This window comes from Bacillus rossius, unplaced genomic scaffold, assembly GCF_032445375.1.
Source record: "Bacillus rossius redtenbacheri isolate Brsri unplaced genomic scaffold, Brsri_v3 Brsri_v3_scf89, whole genome shotgun sequence".
Taxonomy (NCBI): domain Eukaryota; kingdom Metazoa; phylum Arthropoda; class Insecta; order Phasmatodea; family Bacillidae; genus Bacillus; species Bacillus rossius.
In genome coordinates, this window is record NW_026963129.1 from 63,534 (window position 1) to 78,973 (window position 15,440).

A 15,440-nucleotide genomic window follows, 5' to 3' on the forward strand; every position below is an offset into this window, starting at 1 on the left:
ACCCTGCTCGCCCGCCTTCGGCCCCGTTCTGCTCCTGGCCACGACTCTCTGCCCTCCCCCGTGCTCCGTGCCCTACCTCGCAAGGCCCTTGTGTTTCTGACCCGTCTTTTCAACGCAATGTTCCTCCTCTGCCACTTCCCCACCCCCTGGAAAACCGCCATCGTCTCACCCATCCCCAAACCTGGCAAGCCCCCGTCTCTCCCTTCATCTTTTCGGCCCATCTCGCTTCTTCCTATTCTGTCCAAGGTCGCGGAACGGGCGATCCACCGCCGTCTCCTCTTTCAAGTCACCACCCTGGACCTTCTACCCCGCCACCAGTTCGGTTTCCGCCCCCGCCACTCGACGACCCACGCCATTGCCCGTGTGGAGCACCTGGTGGTCCAGGGATTCGCCAGGCGGCAACACACGGGCATGGTGCTTCTTGACCTCGCCCGTGCTTTCGATTCCGTTCCGCATGCCCAGCTCCTCCAGCGCCTCTCTGCCACCGACCTCTCATCTCATCTCGTCCGCCTCCTCTGCTCCTTCCTGGAGGGTCGCACCTTCCGGGTTCGGGTGGAGGGGGTCCTCTCCGGCCCCCGCCCCATCTCCGCCGGCGTCCCCCAGGGCGCCATTCTCTCACCGCTACTTTTTACCCTCCACATCTCTGATCTCAAGCCCCCTCCCGGCACCTATCTTGTCCAGTACGCCGATGATACCTGTCTCCTGGCCTCTTCAGTTTCCGAGCGGCTGCTCTGCGACCGTCTCGGCCGCGGCCTCACTTCCCTCAACAATCAGTTCCTCGCGCATGGCATCGGGCTCAATCACTCTAAATCACGATCCATCCTCTTCTCCCGACTTCATCCACACCACGACCACCCGCCAGTCATCTCCGCCGTAGCCATCCCCTGGTCGCCTCGCATCCGTTATCTGGGGGTCACCCTAGACAATACCTTTACTTTTCTGCCGCACCTCGACTCCATCCGCACCAAGTCCCGTGCCGTCATGGCTCAGCTGGCCACCGTACTCAGACCGACATCCGGCACCCCTCTCGACGTTCGTGTGACTGCCTACCGTTCCTTCGTTCTTCCCCACTTCCTCTACGCGTGCCCGGCTTGGGTCCACTCCTCTCTGTACAACCTCCGTCCGATCGCCCGGTCCTACTTTCTCGGTGCCCGCCTCCTGCTCGGTCTCCCTCGCGCCACCTTACGGCAGACCCTCCTGGACCAGACTGGGCTCCCGCACTTACACGAGCTGCTCTGCAAGGTGACTAAGAAGTTCCTCCGCCACTGCCGGCGTTCTGACAACCCCCTGATCCGACTCCTTGCAGAGCCCCTGCCTGACGCCCCTCACCCCCGCCGACCGCTCTTTACCTACGATCATTTGAGACGCCCTGACCCCGATGACGTTGACGCTGGTGCAGTCGCGGCTGGTGGGCCCGGCAGCTGACGACGGTGATCACCACGTCCACGGTTGGCTCTGAGGAATGTTACCAGGCATCATCCCATCACGATCTCTGCTCTCAGTGAACTACTGCCTACCATCGCCACTGCTCCGGACCGTCTTCATCTGCGGCCCGGCACCTTCTGCGCCCCGAGTCGCCCCCGGCAGCCCACAGAAGATTCGCCGCCCAACAAGCAGCTGGACCTCTAGGACGGTATCGTCGGAGGGGCCCCGTTTCGTCAGTGTTGAATAAAGATTGTCACCATTCGCCCTTGTGGCCATGTATTCGTGTTCTATGTTGTGTTTTATTTTATTTGTGTTCACCTGTATCCGCTTTTTATATTAAAGATGAATTTTTTGGTGGGTAACTCCCTTCAGTGGGAGTTCCCTTTGTTAAAAAAAAAAAAAAAAAAAAAAAAAACTAAAGATTTCCGTGGAGGGGAACATTTGATGAGTCTTTAAACAATTTTTTGTTGTGCCCAGTGTTTACACACTGGGCCGGTTACCGTTAAACCACTGGGCCCGGGGGTGAGGCGGGGAGGGGGAAATCTGAAAAATCGAATTGGACAAGTATCGTTCATGGGAATTTTTTTTTTCTTTTTTCAACTATTACCATGCACAATTACGTACCTTCCTTCCGCACTTTCAAGACGGTGGGGTTGTTCGCCAAGGCACCGTAAACTTGAGACCTACGAATGCATTACATACCATACACAGATGAAAAAAAAAAAAAAAATTACACTTCACTGTACATAATTCTTAACACTACTTCACAACTACTAAGTTGAAATTTTTTCACCGGGACAGCGCGAACGCAGTCCCGACTACCAAAAATTACGCGCCCGAGTTACCCACATTTGGGGTAATCGCAGAGGTCAGCTCAACCGAAGTGCAAGGGAAGAGCCTCACCCTGGGGGAACCCCCTGCTTGATCAGGGTAGCCCCTACGCCAGGTAAGTATGCTGCGCAGTGTTTCGCTTTTCTATTTCACTTGGAGCTCGGACCACCTCATCAACGTGTTTTGAGGTTATGTACTTCTACCTCCGAAACAGCTCTTTCCCCAGACATAACACTCCCGTGCCAGTTCATCACACTACATGACAGTACACACCAACAATGCAAATACAATTTCTTCCTACAACTGCCCGTTTCTACTCGCACCTCGTTTCCTTTGTTTCTGTACCCACGGCGACGGTCGACCGCCGCGTGCATTTGGTTACCCCGTTTGCCGCGTGGCGGCACTTGGTTACACCGTTTGCCGCGTGGCGGCACTCGGGTCGTCGCGTCCGCCTCGGCAAAAAGGCGGGCACCACGGCACAGTCGAGAGGGGAACTTTTTTCCATTAGCAACATACCTAGGGTTTCACGAAATATCGAGTGCCGTGTCCCACGAGGCGATTTTCGGACGATTCGCGGCTTCAGGCTGCACGACCGTACGCTATTTTCACCATTAGTGGTGGTCCGCACATTTTTCCTATATAGTCCGGATTTTCAAAGTTTCAACCGTGCTCTGGTTTCCCTTCAAACGCATAAATCTTTCGCCTTTTACTAAAGATTTCCGTGGAGGGGAACATTTGATGAGTCTTTAAACAATTTTTTGTTGTGCCCAGTGTTTACACACTGGGCCGGTTACCGTTAAACCACTGGGCCCGGGGGTGAGGCGGGGAGGGGGAAATCTGAAAAATCGAATTGGACAAGTATCGTTCATGGGAATTTTTTTTTTCTTTTTTCAACTATTACCATGCACAATTACGTACCTTCCTTCCGCACTTTCAAGACGGTGGGGTTGTTCGCCAAGGCACCGTAAACTTGAGACCTACGAATGCATTACATACCATACACAGATGAAAAAAAAAAAAAAAATTACACTTCACTGTACATAATTCTTAACACTACTTCACAACTACTAAGTTGAAATTTTTTCACCGGGACAGCGCGAACGCAGTCCCGACTACCAAAAATTACGCGCCCGAGTTACCCACATTTGGGGTAATCGCAGAGGTCAGCTCAACCGAAGTGCAAGGGAAGAGCCTCACCCTGGGGGAACCCCCTGCTTGATCAGGGTAGCCCCTACGCCAGGTAAGTATGCTGCGCAGTGTTTCGCTTTTCTATTTCACTTGGAGCTCGGACCACCTCATCAACGTGTTTTGAGGTTATGTACTTCTACCTCCGAAACAGCTCTTTCCCCAGACATAACACTCCCGTGCCAGTTCATCACACTACATGACAGTACACACCAACAATGCAAATACAATTTCTTCCTACAACTGCCCGTTTCTACTCGCACCTCGTTTCCTTTGTTTCTGTACCCACGGCGACGGTCGACCGCCGCGTGCATTTGGTTACCCCGTTTGCCGCGTGGCGGCACTTGGTTACACCGTTTGCCGCGTGGCGGCACTCGGGTCGTCGCGTCCGCCTCGGCAAAAAGGCGGGCACCACGGCACAGTCGAGAGGGGAACTTTTTTCCATTAGCAACATACCTAGGGTTTCACGAAATATCGAGTGCCGTGTCCCACGAGGCGATTTTCGGACGATTCGCGGCTTCAGGCTGCACGACCGTACGCTATTTTCACCATTAGTGGTGGTCCGCACATTTTTCCTATATAGTCCGGATTTTCAAAGTTTCAACCGTGCTCTGGTTTCCCTTCAAACGCATAAATCTTTCGCCTTTTACTAAAGATTTCCGTGGAGGGGAACATTTGATGAGTCTTTAAACAATTTTTTGTTGTGCCCAGTGTTTACACACTGGGCCGGTTACCGTTAAACCACTGGGCCCGGGGGTGAGGCGGGGAGGGGGAAATCTGAAAAATCGAATTGGACAAGTATCGTTCATGGGAATTTTTTTTTTCTTTTTTCAACTATTACCATGCACAATTACGTACCTTCCTTCCGCACTTTCAAGACGGTGGGGTTGTTCGCCAAGGCACCGTAAACTTGAGACCTACGAATGCATTACATACCATACACAGATGAAAAAAAAAAAAAAAATTACACTTCACTGTACATAATTCTTAACACTACTTCACAACTACTAAGTTGAAATTTTTTCACCGGGACAGCGCGAACGCAGTCCCGACTACCAAAAATTACGCGCCCGAGTTACCCACATTTGGGGTAATCGCAGAGGTCAGCTCAACCGAAGTGCAAGGGAAGAGCCTCACCCTGGGGGAACCCCCTGCTTGATCAGGGTAGCCCCTACGCCAGGTAAGTATGCTGCGCAGTGTTTCGCTTTTCTATTTCACTTGGAGCTCGGACCACCTCATCAACGTGTTTTGAGGTTATGTACTTCTACCTCCGAAACAGCTCTTTCCCCAGACATAACACTCCCGTGCCAGTTCATCACACTACATGACAGTACACACCAACAATGCAAATACAATTTCTTCCTACAACTGCCCGTTTCTACTCGCACCTCGTTTCCTTTGTTTCTGTACCCACGGCGACGGTCGACCGCCGCGTGCATTTGGTTACCCCGTTTGCCGCGTGGCGGCACTTGGTTACACCGTTTGCCGCGTGGCGGCACTCGGGTCGTCGCGTCCGCCTCGGCAAAAAGGCGGGCACCACGGCACAGTCGAGAGGGGAACTTTTTTCCATTAGCAACATACCTAGGGTTTCACGAAATATCGAGTGCCGTGTCCCACGAGGCGATTTTCGGACGATTCGCGGCTTCAGGCTGCACGACCGTACGCTATTTTCACCATTAGTGGTGGTCCGCACATTTTTCCTATATAGTCCGGATTTTCAAAGTTTCAACCGTGCTCTGGTTTCCCTTCAAACGCATAAATCTTTCGCCTTTTACTAAAGATTTCCGTGGAGGGGAACATTTGATGAGTCTTTAAACAATTTTTTGTTGTGCCCAGTGTTTACACACTGGGCCGGTTACCGTTAAACCACTGGGCCCGGGGGTGAGGCGGGGAGGGGGAAATCTGAAAAATCGAATTGGACAAGTATCGTTCATGGGAATTTTTTTTTTCTTTTTTCAACTATTACCATGCACAATTACGTACCTTCCTTCCGCACTTTCAAGACGGTGGGGTTGTTCGCCAAGGCACCGTAAACTTGAGACCTACGAATGCATTACATACCATACACAGATGAAAAAAAAAAAAAAAATTACACTTCACTGTACATAATTCTTAACACTACTTCACAACTACTAAGTTGAAATTTTTTCACCGGGACAGCGCGAACGCAGTCCCGACTACCAAAAATTACGCGCCCGAGTTACCCACATTTGGGGTAATCGCAGAGGTCAGCTCAACCGAAGTGCAAGGGAAGAGCCTCACCCTGGGGGAACCCCCTGCTTGATCAGGGTAGCCCCTACGCCAGGTAAGTATGCTGCGCAGTGTTTCGCTTTTCTATTTCACTTGGAGCTCGGACCACCTCATCAACGTGTTTTGAGGTTATGTACTTCTACCTCCGAAACAGCTCTTTCCCCAGACATAACACTCCCGTGCCAGTTCATCACACTACATGACAGTACACACCAACAATGCAAATACAATTTCTTCCTACAACTGCCCGTTTCTACTCGCACCTCGTTTCCTTTGTTTCTGTACCCACGGCGACGGTCGACCGCCGCGTGCATTTGGTTACCCCGTTTGCCGCGTGGCGGCACTTGGTTACACCGTTTGCCGCGTGGCGGCACTCGGGTCGTCGCGTCCGCCTCGGCAAAAAGGCGGGCACCACGGCACAGTCGAGAGGGGAACTTTTTTCCATTAGCAACATACCTAGGGTTTCACGAAATATCGAGTGCCGTGTCCCACGAGGCGATTTTCGGACGATTCGCGGCTTCAGGCTGCACGACCGTACGCTATTTTCACCATTAGTGGTGGTCCGCACATTTTTCCTATATAGTCCGGATTTTCAAAGTTTCAACCGTGCTCTGGTTTCCCTTCAAACGCATAAATCTTTCGCCTTTTACTAAAGATTTCCGTGGAGGGGAACATTTGATGAGTCTTTAAACAATTTTTTGTTGTGCCCAGTGTTTACACACTGGGCCGGTTACCGTTAAACCACTGGGCCCGGGGGTGAGGCGGGGAGGGGGAAATCTGAAAAATCGAATTGGACAAGTATCGTTCATGGGAATTTTTTTTTTCTTTTTTCAACTATTACCATGCACAATTACGTACCTTCCTTCCGCACTTTCAAGACGGTGGGGTTGTTCGCCAAGGCACCGTAAACTTGAGACCTACGAATGCATTACATACCATACACAGATGAAAAAAAAAAAAAAAATTACACTTCACTGTACATAATTCTTAACACTACTTCACAACTACTAAGTTGAAATTTTTTCACCGGGACAGCGCGAACGCAGTCCCGACTACCAAAAATTACGCGCCCGAGTTACCCACATTTGGGGTAATCGCAGAGGTCAGCTCAACCGAAGTGCAAGGGAAGAGCCTCACCCTGGGGGAACCCCCTGCTTGATCAGGGTAGCCCCTACGCCAGGTAAGTATGCTGCGCAGTGTTTCGCTTTTCTATTTCACTTGGAGCTCGGACCACCTCATCAACGTGTTTTGAGGTTATGTACTTCTACCTCCGAAACAGCTCTTTCCCCAGACATAACACTCCCGTGCCAGTTCATCACACTACATGACAGTACACACCAACAATGCAAATACAATTTCTTCCTACAACTGCCCGTTTCTACTCGCACCTCGTTTCCTTTGTTTCTGTACCCACGGCGACGGTCGACCGCCGCGTGCATTTGGTTACCCCGTTTGCCGCGTGGCGGCACTTGGTTACACCGTTTGCCGCGTGGCGGCACTCGGGTCGTCGCGTCCGCCTCGGCAAAAAGGCGGGCACCACGGCACAGTCGAGAGGGGAACTTTTTTCCATTAGCAACATACCTAGGGTTTCACGAAATATCGAGTGCCGTGTCCCACGAGGCGATTTTCGGACGATTCGCGGCTTCAGGCTGCACGACCGTACGCTATTTTCACCATTAGTGGTGGTCCGCACATTTTTCCTATATAGTCCGGATTTTCAAAGTTTCAACCGTGCTCTGGTTTCCCTTCAAACGCATAAATCTTTCGCCTTTTACTAAAGATTTCCGTGGAGGGGAACATTTGATGAGTCTTTAAACAATTTTTTGTTGTGCCCAGTGTTTACACACTGGGCCGGTTACCGTTAAACCACTGGGCCCGGGGGTGAGGCGGGGAGGGGGAAATCTGAAAAATCGAATTGGACAAGTATCGTTCATGGGAATTTTTTTTTTCTTTTTTCAACTATTACCATGCACAATTACGTACCTTCCTTCCGCACTTTCAAGACGGTGGGGTTGTTCGCCAAGGCACCGTAAACTTGAGACCTACGAATGCATTACATACCATACACAGATGAAAAAAAAAAAAAAAATTACACTTCACTGTACATAATTCTTAACACTACTTCACAACTACTAAGTTGAAATTTTTTCACCGGGACAGCGCGAACGCAGTCCCGACTACCAAAAATTACGCGCCCGAGTTACCCACATTTGGGGTAATCGCAGAGGTCAGCTCAACCGAAGTGCAAGGGAAGAGCCTCACCCTGGGGGAACCCCCTGCTTGATCAGGGTAGCCCCTACGCCAGGTAAGTATGCTGCGCAGTGTTTCGCTTTTCTATTTCACTTGGAGCTCGGACCACCTCATCAACGTGTTTTGAGGTTATGTACTTCTACCTCCGAAACAGCTCTTTCCCCAGACATAACACTCCCGTGCCAGTTCATCACACTACATGACAGTACACACCAACAATGCAAATACAATTTCTTCCTACAACTGCCCGTTTCTACTCGCACCTCGTTTCCTTTGTTTCTGTACCCACGGCGACGGTCGACCGCCGCGTGCATTTGGTTACCCCGTTTGCCGCGTGGCGGCACTTGGTTACACCGTTTGCCGCGTGGCGGCACTCGGGTCGTCGCGTCCGCCTCGGCAAAAAGGCGGGCACCACGGCACAGTCGAGAGGGGAACTTTTTTCCATTAGCAACATACCTAGGGTTTCACGAAATATCGAGTGCCGTGTCCCACGAGGCGATTTTCGGACGATTCGCGGCTTCAGGCTGCACGACCGTACGCTATTTTCACCATTAGTGGTGGTCCGCACATTTTTCCTATATAGTCCGGATTTTCAAAGTTTCAACCGTGCTCTGGTTTCCCTTCAAACGCATAAATCTTTCGCCTTTTACTAAAGATTTCCGTGGAGGGGAACATTTGATGAGTCTTTAAACAATTTTTTGTTGTGCCCAGTGTTTACACACTGGGCCGGTTACCGTTAAACCACTGGGCCCGGGGGTGAGGCGGGGAGGGGGAAATCTGAAAAATCGAATTGGACAAGTATCGTTCATGGGAATTTTTTTTTTCTTTTTTCAACTATTACCATGCACAATTACGTACCTTCCTTCCGCACTTTCAAGACGGTGGGGTTGTTCGCCAAGGCACCGTAAACTTGAGACCTACGAATGCATTACATACCATACACAGATGAAAAAAAAAAAAAAAATTACACTTCACTGTACATAATTCTTAACACTACTTCACAACTACTAAGTTGAAATTTTTTCACCGGGACAGCGCGAACGCAGTCCCGACTACCAAAAATTACGCGCCCGAGTTACCCACATTTGGGGTAATCGCAGAGGTCAGCTCAACCGAAGTGCAAGGGAAGAGCCTCACCCTGGGGGAACCCCCTGCTTGATCAGGGTAGCCCCTACGCCAGGTAAGTATGCTGCGCAGTGTTTCGCTTTTCTATTTCACTTGGAGCTCGGACCACCTCATCAACGTGTTTTGAGGTTATGTACTTCTACCTCCGAAACAGCTCTTTCCCCAGACATAACACTCCCGTGCCAGTTCATCACACTACATGACAGTACACACCAACAATGCAAATACAATTTCTTCCTACAACTGCCCGTTTCTACTCGCACCTCGTTTCCTTTGTTTCTGTACCCACGGCGACGGTCGACCGCCGCGTGCATTTGGTTACCCCGTTTGCCGCGTGGCGGCACTTGGTTACACCGTTTGCCGCGTGGCGGCACTCGGGTCGTCGCGTCCGCCTCGGCAAAAAGGCGGGCACCACGGCACAGTCGAGAGGGGAACTTTTTTCCATTAGCAACATACCTAGGGTTTCACGAAATATCGAGTGCCGTGTCCCACGAGGCGATTTTCGGACGATTCGCGGCTTCAGGCTGCACGACCGTACGCTATTTTCACCATTAGTGGTGGTCCGCACATTTTTCCTATATAGTCCGGATTTTCAAAGTTTCAACCGTGCTCTGGTTTCCCTTCAAACGCATAAATCTTTCTTCCACCTCATCTCATACGCCTCATCTGCTCGTTCCTGGGGGGTCGTACCTTCCGGGTTCGGGTGGAGGGCGAACTCTCCGACCCCCGTCACATCATGGCCGGCGTCCCCCAGGGCGCCATCCTTTCACCCCTTCTCTTCACCCTTCACATCGCCGACCTGCAACCACCACCTGGCACTCACCTGGTTCAGTACGCCGATGACACTTGCCTCCTCGCTTCCTCCGTCTCCGAGCGGATGCTCGGCGACCGCCTGAGCCGCGGGCTCACATCACTCTCTACTCAGTTCCTCGCGCACGGCATCGGGCTGAACTGCTCGAAGACCCAATCCATTCTCTTCTCACGCATCCACCCACGCCAGGACCACCCCCCACGAGTTTCCAGCACTGCCATCCCCTGGTCACCCGAGGTCCGCTATCTGGGGGTGACCCTGGACAGTACCTTCACTTTCATCCCGCACCTTGCTTCCATGAAGACTCAATCCAGGGCGGTCTTGGCGCAGCTGGCACCGATACTGCGACCCTCATCTGGCACCCCCCTCCCGGTTCGCATCACCGCATTTCATTCCTACGTCATCCCACGCTTCACCTACGCATCCCCCGTGTGGGTTCATTCATCCCGTTTCAACCTTCGCCCCATTACCCGCACCTACTTCCTGGGGATTCGTCTCCTTCTCGGACTCCCCCGCGCCACCTCCAGGCTGACTCTCCTGGCAGACTCCGGCCTGCCCCACCTTCACCCTCTCCTTCGCTCCATGACAACTTACTTCCTACGCCGATGCCGACGCAGCGACAACCCCCTCATCCTTCAACTTGCGGAGCCGCTGCCTCCTGCACCCCACCCACGACGACCGCTCTTTTCGACTGACCACTTACGCGACGACTCCGACGACGACGCTGACGACGTCCCGGCGGCCGGTGGGCCCGGTAGATGACGGCGTAGACCTCCACGTCCACCGGTAGCCTCCGCGGACCCGCCACCATAGTTCACCATCTACATCGCCACTCCGTCTTCTTCCCATCGTCATCAGCATCGCCGTTTTCTCCGCGCGGCCTCCATCAGCTGCGCGGCTCCTGGATCAGCATCTCTTCACCCCCAGCAGTCCCTCACCCCCCCTCCACCCAACAAGTAGCCGGGACCTTCAAGAACCTCCGTGTTGGCGGGGTCCAGCAGCATCGTCATGTTCTTCATCTTTGTGTTTATGTTCTGTACAGTGTTCTTGTCCACTGCCTTGTATGTATCTTTATGTATTAAATGATGTTTTTGTGTGTGGGCCCCTAGGGGCCCCACTTATTAAAAAAAAAAAAAAAAAAAAAAAAAAAAAAAAAAAAAAAAAAAAAAAAAAAAAAAAAAAAAAAAAAAAAAAAAAAAAAAAAAAAAAAAAAAAAAAAAAAAAAAAAAAAAAACTAAAGATTTCCGTGGAGGGGAACATTTGATGAGTCTTTAAACAATTTTTTGTTGTGCCCAGTGTTTACACACTGGGCCGGTTACCGTTAAACCACTGGGCCCGGGGGTGAGGCGGGGAGGGGGAAATCTGAAAAATCGAATTGGACAAGTATCGTTCATGGGAATTTTTTTTTTCTTTTTTCAACTATTACCATGCACAATTACGTACCTTCCTTCCGCACTTTCAAGACGGTGGGGTTGTTCGCCAAGGCACCGTAAACTTGAGACCTACGAATGCATTACATACCATACACAGATGAAAAAAAAAAAAAAAATTACACTTCACTGTACATAATTCTTAACACTACTTCACAACTACTAAGTTGAAATTTTTTCACCGGGACAGCGCGAACGCAGTCCCGACTACCAAAAATTACGCGCCCGAGTTACCCACATTTGGGGTAATCGCAGAGGTCAGCTCAACCGAAGTGCAAGGGAAGAGCCTCACCCTGGGGGAACCCCCTGCTTGATCAGGGTAGCCCCTACGCCAGGTAAGTATGCTGCGCAGTGTTTCGCTTTTCTATTTCACTTGGAGCTCGGACCACCTCATCAACGTGTTTTGAGGTTATGTACTTCTACCTCCGAAACAGCTCTTTCCCCAGACATAACACTCCCGTGCCAGTTCATCACACTACATGACAGTACACACCAACAATGCAAATACAATTTCTTCCTACAACTGCCCGTTTCTACTCGCACCTCGTTTCCTTTGTTTCTGTACCCACGGCGACGGTCGACCGCCGCGTGCATTTGGTTACCCCGTTTGCCGCGTGGCGGCACTTGGTTACACCGTTTGCCGCGTGGCGGCACTCGGGTCGTCGCGTCCGCCTCGGCAAAAAGGCGGGCACCACGGCACAGTCGAGAGGGGAACTTTTTTCCATTAGCAACATACCTAGGGTTTCACGAAATATCGAGTGCCGTGTCCCACGAGGCGATTTTCGGACGATTCGCGGCTTCAGGCTGCACGACCGTACGCTATTTTCACCATTAGTGGTGGTCCGCACATTTTTCCTATATAGTCCGGATTTTCAAAGTTTCAACCGTGCTCTGGTTTCCCTTCAAACGCATAAATCTTTCGCCTTTTACTAAAGATTTCCGTGGAGGGGAACATTTGATGAGTCTTTAAACAATTTTTTGTTGTGCCCAGTGTTTACACACTGGGCCGGTTACCGTTAAACCACTGGGCCCGGGGGTGAGGCGGGGAGGGGGAAATCTGAAAAATCGAATTGGACAAGTATCGTTCATGGGAATTTTTTTTTTTCTTTTTTCAACTATTACCATGCACAATTACGTACCTTCCTTCCGCACTTTCAAGACGGTGGGGTTGTTCGCCAAGGCACCGTAAACTTGAGACCTACGAATGCATTACATACCATACACAGATGAAAAAAAAAAAAAAAATTACACTTCACTGTACATAATTCTTAACACTACTTCACAACTACTAAGTTGAAATTTTTTCACCGGGACAGCGCGAACGCAGTCCCGACTACCAAAAATTACGCGCCCGAGTTACCCACATTTGGGGTAATCGCAGAGGTCAGCTCAACCGAAGTGCAAGGGAAGAGCCTCACCCTGGGGGAACCCCCTGCTTGATCAGGGTAGCCCCTACGCCAGGTAAGTATGCTGCGCAGTGTTTCGCTTTTCTATTTCACTTGGAGCTCGGACCACCTCATCAACGTGTTTTGAGGTTATGTACTTCTACCTCCGAAACAGCTCTTTCCCCAGACATAACACTCCCGTGCCAGTTCATCACACTACATGACAGTACACACCAACAATGCAAATACAATTTCTTCCTACAACTGCCCGTTTCTACTCGCACCTCGTTTCCTTTGTTTCTGTACCCACGGCGACGGTCGACCGCCGCGTGCATTTGGTTACCCCGTTTGCCGCGTGGCGGCACTTGGTTACACCGTTTGCCGCGTGGCGGCACTCGGGTCGTCGCGTCCGCCTCGGCAAAAAGGCGGGCACCACGGCACAGTCGAGAGGGGAACTTTTTTCCATTAGCAACATACCTAGGGTTTCACGAAATATCGAGTGCCGTGTCCCACGAGGCGATTTTCGGACGATTCGCGGCTTCAGGCTGCACGACCGTACGCTATTTTCACCATTAGTGGTGGTCCGCACATTTTTCCTATATAGTCCGGATTTTCAAAGTTTCAACCGTGCTCTGGTTTCCCTTCAAACGCATAAATCTTTCGCCTTTTACTAAAGATTTCCGTGGAGGGGAACATTTGATGAGTCTTTAAACAATTTTTTGTTGTGCCCAGTGTTTACACACTGGGCCGGTTACCGTTAAACCACTGGGCCCGGGGGTGAGGCGGGGAGGGGGAAATCTGAAAAATCGAATTGGACAAGTATCGTTCATGGGAATTTTTTTTTTCTTTTTTCAACTATTACCATGCACAATTACGTACCTTCCTTCCGCACTTTCAAGACGGTGGGGTTGTTCGCCAAGGCACCGTAAACTTGAGACCTACGAATGCATTACATACCATACACAGATGAAAAAAAAAAAAAAAATTACACTTCACTGTACATAATTCTTAACACTACTTCACAACTACTAAGTTGAAATTTTTTCACCGGGACAGCGCGAACGCAGTCCCGACTACCAAAAATTACGCGCCCGAGTTACCCACATTTGGGGTAATCGCAGAGGTCAGCTCAACCGAAGTGCAAGGGAAGAGCCTCACCCTGGGGGAACCCCCTGCTTGATCAGGGTAGCCCCTACGCCAGGTAAGTATGCTGCGCAGTGTTTCGCTTTTCTATTTCACTTGGAGCTCGGACCACCTCATCAACGTGTTTTGAGGTTATGTACTTCTACCTCCGAAACAGCTCTTTCCCCAGACATAACACTCCCGTGCCAGTTCATCACACTACATGACAGTACACACCAACAATGCAAATACAATTTCTTCCTACAACTGCCCGTTTCTACTCGCACCTCGTTTCCTTTGTTTCTGTACCCACGGCGACGGTCGACCGCCGCGTGCATTTGGTTACCCCGTTTGCCGCGTGGCGGCACTTGGTTACACCGTTTGCCGCGTGGCGGCACTCGGGTCGTCGCGTCCGCCTCGGCAAAAAGGCGGGCACCACGGCACAGTCGAGAGGGGAACTTTTTTCCATTAGCAACATACCTAGGGTTTCACGAAATATCGAGTGCCGTGTCCCACGAGGCGATTTTCGGACGATTCGCGGCTTCAGGCTGCACGACCGTACGCTATTTTCACCATTAGTGGTGGTCCGCACATTTTTCCTATATAGTCCGGATTTTCAAAGTTTCAACCGTGCTCTGGTTTCCCTTCAAACGCATAAATCTTTCGCCTTTTACTAAAGATTTCCGTGGAGGGGAACATTTGATGAGTCTTTAAACAATTTTTTGTTGTGCCCAGTGTTTACACACTGGGCCGGTTACCGTTAAACCACTGGGCCCGGGGGTGAGGCGGGGAGGGGGAAATCTGAAAAATCGAATTGGACAAGTATCGTTCATGGGAATTTTTTTTTTCTTTTTTCAACTATTACCATGCACAATTACGTACCTTCCTTCCGCACTTTCAAGACGGTGGGGTTGTTCGCCAAGGCACCGTAAACTTGAGACCTACGAATGCATTACATACCATACACAGATGAAAAAAAAAAAAAAAATTACACTTCACTGTACATAATTCTTAACACTACTTCACAACTACTAAGTTGAAATTTTTTCACCGGGACAGCGCGAACGCAGTCCCGACTACCAAAAATTACGCGCCCGAGTTACCCACATTTGGGGTAATCGCAGAGGTCAGCTCAACCGAAGTGCAAGGGAAGAGCCTCACCCTGGGGGAACCCCCTGCTTGATCAGGGTAGCCCCTACGCCAGGTAAGTATGCTGCGCAGTGTTTCGCTTTTCTATTTCACTTGGAGCTCGGACCACCTCATCAACGTGTTTTGAGGTTATGTACTTCTACCTCCGAAACAGCTCTTTCCCCAGACATAACACTCCCGTGCCAGTTCATCACACTACATGACAGTACACACCAACAATGCAAATACAATTTCTTCCTACAACTGCCCGTTTCTACTCGCACCTCGTTTCCTTTGTTTCTGTACCCACGGCGACGGTCGACCGCCGCGTGCATTTGGTTACCCCGTTTGCCGCGTGGCGGCACTTGGTTACACCGTTTGCCGCGTGGCGGCACTCGGGTCGTCGCGTCCGCCTCGGCAAAAAGGCGGGCACCACGGCACAGTCGAGAGGGGAACTTTTTTCCATTAGCAACATACCTAGGGTTTCACGAAATATCG

The 15,440-nt window shown here is 50.8% G+C and overlaps 20 non-coding genes across 20 annotated transcripts; 9 read left to right on the forward strand and 11 right to left on the reverse strand.

Annotated features, from left to right (window-relative positions):
- Positions 1-2,216: 2,216 nt before the first annotated feature.
- Positions 2,217-2,379, reverse strand: LOC134545917 (U1 spliceosomal RNA). Its single transcript, XR_010078910.1, has one exon. It is a non-coding gene; the product is annotated as a U1 spliceosomal RNA (small nuclear RNA).
- A 543-nt stretch (positions 2,380-2,922) lies between these two features.
- On the forward strand, positions 2,923-3,042 carry LOC134545851 (U5 spliceosomal RNA). Its single transcript, XR_010078846.1, has one exon. It is a non-coding gene; the product is annotated as a U5 spliceosomal RNA (small nuclear RNA).
- A 299-nt stretch (positions 3,043-3,341) lies between these two features.
- LOC134545918 (U1 spliceosomal RNA) lies at positions 3,342-3,504 on the reverse strand. Its single transcript, XR_010078911.1, has one exon. It is a non-coding gene; the product is annotated as a U1 spliceosomal RNA (small nuclear RNA).
- Positions 3,505-4,047: 543 nt separating this feature from the next.
- On the forward strand, positions 4,048-4,167 carry LOC134545852 (U5 spliceosomal RNA). The gene has a single exon (XR_010078847.1). It is a non-coding gene; the product is annotated as a U5 spliceosomal RNA (small nuclear RNA).
- Positions 4,168-4,466: 299 nt separating this feature from the next.
- Positions 4,467-4,629, reverse strand: LOC134545919 (U1 spliceosomal RNA). Its single transcript, XR_010078912.1, has one exon. It is a non-coding gene; the product is annotated as a U1 spliceosomal RNA (small nuclear RNA).
- A 543-nt stretch (positions 4,630-5,172) lies between these two features.
- On the forward strand, positions 5,173-5,292 carry LOC134545853 (U5 spliceosomal RNA). The gene has a single exon (XR_010078849.1). It is a non-coding gene; the product is annotated as a U5 spliceosomal RNA (small nuclear RNA).
- A 299-nt stretch (positions 5,293-5,591) lies between these two features.
- Positions 5,592-5,754, reverse strand: LOC134545920 (U1 spliceosomal RNA). The gene has a single exon (XR_010078913.1). It is a non-coding gene; the product is annotated as a U1 spliceosomal RNA (small nuclear RNA).
- Positions 5,755-6,297: 543 nt separating this feature from the next.
- LOC134545854 (U5 spliceosomal RNA) lies at positions 6,298-6,417 on the forward strand. Its single transcript, XR_010078850.1, has one exon. It is a non-coding gene; the product is annotated as a U5 spliceosomal RNA (small nuclear RNA).
- Positions 6,418-6,716: 299 nt separating this feature from the next.
- LOC134545921 (U1 spliceosomal RNA) lies at positions 6,717-6,879 on the reverse strand. The gene has a single exon (XR_010078914.1). It is a non-coding gene; the product is annotated as a U1 spliceosomal RNA (small nuclear RNA).
- A 543-nt stretch (positions 6,880-7,422) lies between these two features.
- Positions 7,423-7,542, forward strand: LOC134545855 (U5 spliceosomal RNA). Its single transcript, XR_010078851.1, has one exon. It is a non-coding gene; the product is annotated as a U5 spliceosomal RNA (small nuclear RNA).
- A 299-nt stretch (positions 7,543-7,841) lies between these two features.
- Positions 7,842-8,004, reverse strand: LOC134545922 (U1 spliceosomal RNA). Its single transcript, XR_010078915.1, has one exon. It is a non-coding gene; the product is annotated as a U1 spliceosomal RNA (small nuclear RNA).
- A 543-nt stretch (positions 8,005-8,547) lies between these two features.
- LOC134545856 (U5 spliceosomal RNA) lies at positions 8,548-8,667 on the forward strand. Its single transcript, XR_010078852.1, has one exon. It is a non-coding gene; the product is annotated as a U5 spliceosomal RNA (small nuclear RNA).
- A 299-nt stretch (positions 8,668-8,966) lies between these two features.
- On the reverse strand, positions 8,967-9,129 carry LOC134545924 (U1 spliceosomal RNA). Its single transcript, XR_010078917.1, has one exon. It is a non-coding gene; the product is annotated as a U1 spliceosomal RNA (small nuclear RNA).
- A 2,358-nt stretch (positions 9,130-11,487) lies between these two features.
- LOC134545925 (U1 spliceosomal RNA) lies at positions 11,488-11,650 on the reverse strand. Its single transcript, XR_010078918.1, has one exon. It is a non-coding gene; the product is annotated as a U1 spliceosomal RNA (small nuclear RNA).
- A 543-nt stretch (positions 11,651-12,193) lies between these two features.
- LOC134545857 (U5 spliceosomal RNA) lies at positions 12,194-12,313 on the forward strand. Its single transcript, XR_010078853.1, has one exon. It is a non-coding gene; the product is annotated as a U5 spliceosomal RNA (small nuclear RNA).
- Positions 12,314-12,613: 300 nt separating this feature from the next.
- LOC134545926 (U1 spliceosomal RNA) lies at positions 12,614-12,776 on the reverse strand. Its single transcript, XR_010078919.1, has one exon. It is a non-coding gene; the product is annotated as a U1 spliceosomal RNA (small nuclear RNA).
- A 543-nt stretch (positions 12,777-13,319) lies between these two features.
- On the forward strand, positions 13,320-13,439 carry LOC134545860 (U5 spliceosomal RNA). Its single transcript, XR_010078855.1, has one exon. It is a non-coding gene; the product is annotated as a U5 spliceosomal RNA (small nuclear RNA).
- A 299-nt stretch (positions 13,440-13,738) lies between these two features.
- Positions 13,739-13,901, reverse strand: LOC134545927 (U1 spliceosomal RNA). Its single transcript, XR_010078920.1, has one exon. It is a non-coding gene; the product is annotated as a U1 spliceosomal RNA (small nuclear RNA).
- A 543-nt stretch (positions 13,902-14,444) lies between these two features.
- LOC134545861 (U5 spliceosomal RNA) lies at positions 14,445-14,564 on the forward strand. Its single transcript, XR_010078856.1, has one exon. It is a non-coding gene; the product is annotated as a U5 spliceosomal RNA (small nuclear RNA).
- A 299-nt stretch (positions 14,565-14,863) lies between these two features.
- On the reverse strand, positions 14,864-15,026 carry LOC134545928 (U1 spliceosomal RNA). Its single transcript, XR_010078921.1, has one exon. It is a non-coding gene; the product is annotated as a U1 spliceosomal RNA (small nuclear RNA).
- Between the last annotated feature and the right edge of the window lie 414 nt (positions 15,027-15,440).